General features: G+C 41.9%; 1 non-coding gene across 1 annotated transcript; it reads left to right on the top strand.

The window, feature by feature from the left end:
* Positions 1-3,165: 3,165 nt before the first annotated feature.
* LOC112793096 (small nucleolar RNA R71) lies at positions 3,166-3,269 on the top strand. Its single transcript, XR_003197804.1, has one exon. It is a non-coding gene; the product is annotated as a small nucleolar RNA R71 (small nucleolar RNA).
* The last annotated feature ends 4,969 nt before the right edge of the window (positions 3,270-8,238 follow it).

The raw sequence follows: 8,238 nt of genomic DNA, 5'->3' as shown, positions 1-8,238 counted from the left end.
GCAATATCGGGCTCCTCATGGAAATAAATCAAAGGAAATTGTCTCCAAGTGCCACCCATGGGTTTCGAACCCAAGAACAAGAAGGAAAGACGTAGCGCTCAAATACAAGGAAAACAAGCAAAAATTGGTTTGTTTTCAACCTCCAAGGATCGAACATAGCACCTTGAGGAAGCAAAGAACTAGGCGCTACTTGGTGCCAAGAAACCCAAGAAAAAAGGGCAACAAAAGCCATCCAGCAAGTTTCGAACTTGGGACCTCACCCAAGAATAAGGAAAGCCTGCGCTGCCCTACCCTTGTGGAGGGCAGGGCAGCATTTCGTGGTGCATGGCACACAAATTGGCACGGCCAGGAGCTTGGGCGCGCGCAGCTTGGACGCACGGGCAGGAAGGCAAAGCGCACCATGACAACACTACCCTGCCCTCCACAAGGGCAGGGCAGCATCCTGATGCCTCTCCCATGCACGCAACATGCTTCCTCACACAACTTCCCTGCTCTGCCCTCCACAAGGGCAGGGCAGCCTCCTGGGAGCAACATGGGCTGAATTTCACTCAAAAATCCAACTTAATTCAATTCTTCACCAAATCAAAAAGCTCACTCAAAATTCTTAGATCCAAAATGGAAAGTGTATAAATAGGTGTTAGTTAGGATTAGAAGAAGAGTTTTTTTTTTGAGAGAGCTTATTTTCATTTTGAATTTTCATCCTTAGTCACTTGAGAACACTTTCCATTTTTTTGTTTTTCTGCAAACTTGGCTTGAGAATTGGAGAAGAGAATTCACTTCTTCTTCCTCTGCTCGTTTTGTTTTCTTTACTGGGTTTTGTTGAATCTTGAGTGTGAAGAATTGAGGAACTTCTGTCTCAATCTCCATTTAAGATCTCTTTGATTTTCCTACTGCATAATTGAGTTGAATTCAATTTCCTTTGCTGCTTCAATCTTCAATTTCTCTTTAATTACTTTGTGAACTTGGATTTGGGAAGGCAATTGAGATCTAGACTCTGCTATCTAGTCTCTGAAGTCCTGAGATCTGATTTTCTCTTTTTGGTTCTTCTGTTGAACCACTGCTGCAATTGAATTTACATTTGCTGTTTGAGATCTAGTCAATTTCAATTCATCTCTTGTTTAGTTAATTGTTGCAATTTAATTTCCCTTGCTTAAATTCTGAATTCCCAGTCCTCAAATCCCTTTTCCATTCAAGCAATTTATATTTCTTGCACTTTAAGTTACTGCAATTTACATTTCTTGCATTTTAAGTTTCAGTCATTTAGTTTCTTGTTCTTTAAGATTCAGTGCCTTTACTTTCAAGTCTCTTTAATTTACATTTCCTGCTATTTACTTACTGTTGGATACAAAATCACTCAACCAATACTTGATTCGCTTGACTAAATCAACCACTAAACTAAAATTGCTCAATCCTTCAATCCCTTTGGGATCGACCTCACTCCCGTGAGTTTTATTACTTGATGCGACCCGGTACACTTGCCGGTGAGTTTTGTGTTGGATCATTTTCCACACATCAACGAGTCTTGTGGGTAACTCATGGCCTTGAACACGTTGAATATCATTTTCTCTTCATGTAGTCTAAGGACAAGTTCACCCTTTTGGACATCAATGATGGCTCTGGCAGTGGCTAAGAAGGCCTTCCTAAGATGATAGAGGTCTTGGCTCCTTCCTCCATATCTAACACTACAAAGTCTGCTGGAAAGATAAAGTCTCCTACCTTCACCAACAAGTCTTCTAATATTCCGTGAGGAAACTTGAATGATCGGTCTGCCAGTTGCAGGGCCATTCTTGTTGGCTTGGCCTCCTCAATCCTCATTTTCCTTATCATTGCTAAGGACATCAGATTTATGCTAGCTCCTAAATCACATAAAGTCTTTTCCACTGTGATTTCCCCTATGATACAAGGAATTTGGAAGCTCCCAGAATCCTTCGATTTCTGGGGTAATTTATGCTGGATGATGGCACTACATTCTTTGGTTAGTACCACAGTCTCGTTGTTCTTCCAGCTTCTCTTCTTGGTCATCAACTTCTTCAAGAACTTGGCATAGAGCAGCATTTTCTCTATTGCTTCAGCAAAGGGTATGTTAATCTATAATTTCTTTAAGATTTCTAAGAATCTTGAGAATTGGCTGTTCTCTCCCTTCTTCTTCAATTGCTGAGGGTATGGGGCTTTTGGAAAGTATAGCTTCAGCACTTCTCCTTCTTGATGTGAATTGGGAGTGGAAACTTGAACTTCATCTTGTCCCTTTTCCTTTTCATCCGAGTTCTTCTCTTGTGGTTTCTTGGAGGTCTCCTTCAATTCCTTCCCACTTCTGAGGGTGATAGCCTGACACTCCTCCCTTGGGGTTGAATTAGTGTTGCTGCAAATGTTGTGGCTAGAGACTTGCTTGAATAAGTAGCCAATTTGTGTCTCAATTTTTTTGATGGCAGCATCTTGATTCTGCATATTGGATCGCACTTCTTCCCGGAATGCTTTATTGTCTTGAACTTCCTTGCAAATATCTTCGAGCAGAGTCTCAATTCTGGAGAGTCTATCTTCGGGTGGTGATGGTGAACTGAGGTAGGAGGGATGAGAAGGACCATTTTGGTTTTGATGTGAATGTTGAGAAGGGTGGTTAGGTGGGTGTTGGTATGGTCTCTGTGTTTAGTGTTGGCAGGTTGCATTGTTGTTGGGATTGTGCTTGTGGCGTCTCTAGTCTTGGTCTTGGTCTTGTTGATTTTCCCACCCAAAATTAGGGTGGTTCTTCCAGCCAGAATTATAAGTTTTGGAGTATGGATCATGGGTCTGCCTGGGTGAGTTCCCAACATAGTTGGCTTGTTTCTAGTCACCTTCTTCTCCTGTATTCACTCCTTCTTGAGCTGGTGATGAAGTGGTGATTGCTGAAACTTGGTTCTCATCCATCTTCTTGGTAAGATCAACTAACTGCTTGGTAATTATCTTGTTTTGAGCCAGCAGTGCATCCATATGGTTCAGCTCTATCACTCCTCGAGTGTTTCTCCTTTCAGAAGCATAGAAGTAGTCATTCTCAGCTACAGTCTCAATAACATCTATAGCTTCTTCAATGGTTTTCTTCTTGTTTAGAGACCCCCCTGATGAATGGTCTATGGCCTTCTTTGATTTGTAAGAAAGGCCTTGAAAATATGCAGTTGAACCCATTCGTTGAACATGTCTGGTGGGCACCTCCTTGTTAAGTCCTTAAACCTCTCCCATGCCTCATAGAGAGTTTCACCATCTTGTTGCCTAAAGGTTTGTACCTCAGCTCTCAACCTGTTGATTCTTTGAGGAGGGTAGAATCTCGCCAAGAATTTATTCACCACATCTTCCCAATTTGTTAAACTCTCCTTCGGAGAAGATTTCAGCCATTTAGATGCTTTGTCCCTGAGTGAAAAGGGGAACAAAAGCAGTCTATAGGCATCAGGATGAACACCATTAGACTTCACAGTGTCACATATTCTTAAGAAGGTGGTTAGATGTTGATTGGGGACTTCTTGGCCGCTTCCTTCGAACGAACAGTTGTTCTGAACAAGGGTGATGAGCTGGGGTTTTAATTCAAAGTTATTGGCATGTATGGTTGGCTTTTGGATGCTACTTCCGCAATTTCCTGGGTTTGGATTGATGTATGAGCCTAGAACCCTTCTTTCTGGCCCAGCATGATTCCTAGGGCCTTCTCTGGCATGGTTGTGAGCTTCTCCTTCATGGTTGTTTTCCAAGTTCTCCTCCATGTTTGTTTCAAAGTACTCCTCCTCTTCCTCAGCACCAACAACTCTTTTCCCTTTTGCTTCCTTCTTTTTTCTAAGGAAGGTCCTCTCAGGTTCAGAATCAAACAAAGTTGAAGCTCCGCTTTTTCTCCCTGTCATACAACTAACAAAGCACACAGCAAGAAAGAAAATGAAGAAATTATTCTTGTTAGAGTGGCTGTTAGTGTGAGTGTTGCAATTTATCAAACAGTTAGTTGATTAGTGAACAAAATTGTAAATAACAACAGAAAAAAAAGAAAAAGAAAACAAAGAGGGGAGAGGGGAGAAGGGAAGAAAATAACTGAAACTAAAAGTAAATGACTAGATAAAATAAACAAGAAAAAGAAAAATGCTCAATTTAGTGATCTTCCAACTTAATCATTGTTGATACAAAATCAATCCCCGGTAACAGCGCCATAAACTTGATGCACGGAAACTTGTCTCTCAACAAATTTCCCTTCGGCAAGTATACCGAATTGTCGTCAAGTAAAAACTGACAATAGAGTGAGGTCAAATCCCACAGGGATTGATTGATCAAGCAACTTTAGTTAGAGGAATGTTCTAGTTGAGTTGAGCAGAAATTGAGTTGAGATTTGCAGAAAATTAAATGGTGGGAAAGTAAATTGCAAAATCTTAAATGGGGATTTGGGGAGATGAACATAAAAGTAAATGGTAAAATGCAAACAGAATGGGTAAGATTAGAAATGGGGGATTCATTGGGCTTAGGAGATGTTGCATTCTCCGGATCAAGTTCATTCTCATCTCTCCCTCAATCAATGCATTCATTGATCTCCTTGGCAATCTTAGGTGATTGGATCCTAATTCCTTGGCAAACTAATCTCTCTAAGCTTGAACAATTGCCCAATTCCTTGATTTAATTGCTCATGGGAAGAGATGAAGTATGGTCACTGATTATACCACATGTATTTCCAATTCAAAGTATTGGGAGGATTATATGTCGCTGTATCCGTCCAAACCCCAGTTTAGTCCAACATGAAAAAGCATTTCTAGCATGATCTCCTCATCCCTTTTCCAAGGCTCAGAGGAGATCCAATTATGGAGAGTTTTGTTTCCAAGACAACTAACCAATTAATTTAAGATCAAAAGCTTTCTAGTAAATCAAGAGAAAAGAAAGAAGAAGAAGAATGAAAACTATAATTGATCCATCAAATTACAACAGAGCTCCCTAACCCAATGAAAATGGTTTTAGTTGTTCATAGCTCTAGAAAAGGAAGATGATAGAGAAGAGTACATTCTAGAATTGCAAGAAAAGTAAATATACAGAGTGTAGTTCTCCAAAATGCCAAGCTCTTTTCTAGTTCAAAACTACTCCTATATATACTACTCTTCTTGATCTTCTAGTCAGCTCTTCAAGTCTTGGATATGGGCCTTTGATCTTGAGTTGAAGCAGTTACAATCTTCAGTGGGCTCAGCTTTGCTTGCAAAAAAAGTGTGAGTCAGGCATGGGTGGACGTTAGTTAGGACGTTAGTGGTGTTAACGTTAAGTGAAAATGTGGGTTCGAGAATGTTAGTGACAATAACCTTTTTCACTAACGTTCCAAACCAAATTGATCCACGTTAACTTCAACGTTAGTGGCACTAACGTGACCACTAACATTGCCTCTTAGTCCTTTGCAAATGTTATTCGCATTCACCTTTACCAATAATGTTGCCTTTTAGTCCTTCACAAACGTTATTGGCATTCACATTTACCAATAACGTTGCTCTTTGCTTTTTTTCCCTACGTTAGTGATCCACGTTAGTGTAACTAACGTGGCCCTTAACGTGGGCATGCCCAAGCTTTAAGGGCGTTAGTGACACTCACCTTTGTCACTAACGCTTCAAACGCCCCTTCTTCCCACGTTAGTGCCTCACGTTAATTGCATTAACGTGACCACTAACGTGGTGGTGATTGCCATCTCCAACGTTAGTGACAAAGGTGAGTGTCACTAACGTTGGCCTATCATTCCTTGCTTTACGTTATCCTTCACATTAGTGGTCTTAACGTGACCACTAACGTGGGAAATATTGGCTTAGTCCAACGTTAGTGACAAAGGTGAGTGTCACTAACGTTGGCGATTGCTTTCTCTTCCCACGTTAGAGTTCACATTAATTGGATTAACGTGACTCTTAACGTGATTAAGTGTGCCCTTTTGGAACATTTGTGGTATTCACTTTTACCACTAACGTTGGAGCTCCCCTTTTCCTCCACGTTAGCTACCACGTTAATTTAATTAACGTGGCAACTAACGTGGGCTACGATGGATTCGAAGGCGTTATTGGTGATCACTTTTTCCATTAACGCTGCAAGCTTATTCCCGTTCCACGTTAGTGGTCACGTTAATTAGATTAATGTGGCTGCTAACATGGCTCTTCCTTGCTTCCTTTGTCCTCAAATCAAGCAAATAAAGTGCATCAAAGCTCTGTTCCAAGTCATGAGACTTGCATTATCCATTTTATCATTCAATTCATAAATAATTCTCATGAAATCATGTAAAGTTCATAATGTTTGCTTCAATTAAGATGTAAGTGTATTTTTATCCAAAACTTGCTTATTTACTAAGAAAATGCATGAAACTACCCTAAAATAGTAAAGAAAATGTCAGTAAAACTGGCTAACATGCCCTAGCATCACATATCCAAACACCAAAATCCAGATCCTACTCAAGTGTGAGAAGGGATTTCAAGCATGGTTTCATGTTTCCTTTTCCAAGGTTCCCATGAAACCCATTTTTGCATTCAATCTCTTTTCCAAGATAATTGAACGCTAAGCATGGAAAATGAAATTCCTTCTAGCAAATCACGGAGAAGATGAAGAGAAGAAGAATTTCACTATCATCAATCCATAAAGTACAACAGAGCTTCCTCTCTCAATGAGAGGGAATTTAGCTACTCATAGCTCAAAGGAAAGTACTCAAAAATAAAGAAGATGATGAAGTGTAAAAGTGGATCTAAAACCTAACTCCCTAACTGCTTAACCCCCTTTTCAGTACTTCTTGGGGGTATTTATACTACTCCTAGCTCTCAAAATAAAAGAATTACAAAAGTGAAAAACAAAAATTACAATTTGGAGGGAAAAGAAACTCATTAAGCATGACTTCCCAGTTGGCATGTGGCTGGCGCTTCAGTGACGTGTCACGTGCTACTCCAATTCTGGCTTGGCGTGCCACACTCGGTCCCTCAAGTGGCATGCTCCTCTTCAATAACATCCCTGGCGTGCCACGCCTTCGAGCTCAAGTGGCACACCCAGGGTCTTTTAATACCCATGTAGCCTGGCGTGCCACACCTTCGAGCTTAAGTGGCACGCCCTAGCTTTTTTTCCTCTTTTTCTTGCCTCTAGGGACTTGAACTAGCGTGGCATGCCCAAGGTCTGGCGTGCCACGCCCTTGCTGCATGCTTGATCAAGCTCTCTGGAAAGTTGAACTAGCGTGGCACGCCCAGGGTCTGGCGTGCCATGCCCTTTGTAAGCTAGTGATTCTTCTGTTTGGCGTGCCACGCCACGAACTCAAGTGGCATGCCCCAATGGCTTTGCTTCCTAAATGACACTAGCGTGCCACGCCTGGGGTTCAAGTGGCACGCCCATGTGAGGAATAGTGGATGGCGTGCCACGCCCTCGATGCCAAGTGTCACGCCCATGTGTTTGGCCTCCTTCATTCTCATCTTGAAACGTGTACCAGCATGCCACACCCATGATCTTGCCTTGGTTCCAATAGCTAGCGTGCCATGCCCAGCACTTCAACTGGCATGCCATAGTGATATTCTTGGACTGGCGTGCCACGCCTTCGATACCAAGTGGCACGCCCAGCCCTTGCTTTGGCCTCTTTATGCATTGGCGTGCCACGCCTGGTCGCTCAAATGGCACGCCTAAGTGAGATTGAGAGCCTGGCGTGCCACAACTTCGACCTCAAGTGGCACGCCCAGACTTCATTGGCCTTCAGCCCCCCTCTCTGGAATTTTGTACCAGCGTGTCACGCCCAGTTCCTGGCATGCCACGCCCATGTGAATGCTTGAGAGTCCTCCTCTGGAATTTAGTACTGGCGTGCCACACCCAGCTCCTGGTGTGGCACGTTAGTTCATTTTTATGGCGCTTGCTCTAAGTGTCATGCCCGCTTCACACGCCTAGCTTATTTTTGTTGTTTTCTTCCCCTTTTTGATGTCTTTTTCACCTGAAATTCAGCACAACTCATCTCAAAATAATGTACCACAATATTCATCAAATAATTCATGAATTGTAATGATCAAATGAGATTTATGCTCTTTTATGGTCCTCTTTATGCAAGAAATAAGGGTAGATGATGCAAGTCATCACAACACCAAACTTAAGCTTTGCTTGTCCCAAGCAAATCAATGTGAGTAGGCCCTTTATGAATTGAGACCTTGGCCTTGAATGAATGCAACATGACTAAGGGTAGGACTAAGTGTTCAACACATGTATGAATGTTTTAATGTCATAAAGAACTCTTAGATCTTTGAGGGTTCTTTCAAGTATAAGCTTCAGGGG

Source organism: Arachis hypogaea, chromosome 3, assembly GCF_003086295.3.
Source record: "Arachis hypogaea cultivar Tifrunner chromosome 3, arahy.Tifrunner.gnm2.J5K5, whole genome shotgun sequence".
Classification (NCBI taxonomy): Eukaryota; Viridiplantae; Streptophyta; class Magnoliopsida; order Fabales; family Fabaceae; genus Arachis; species Arachis hypogaea.
Note: the sequence above shows the minus strand (reverse complement) of the source record. Positions and strands in the feature narration are given on the sequence as shown.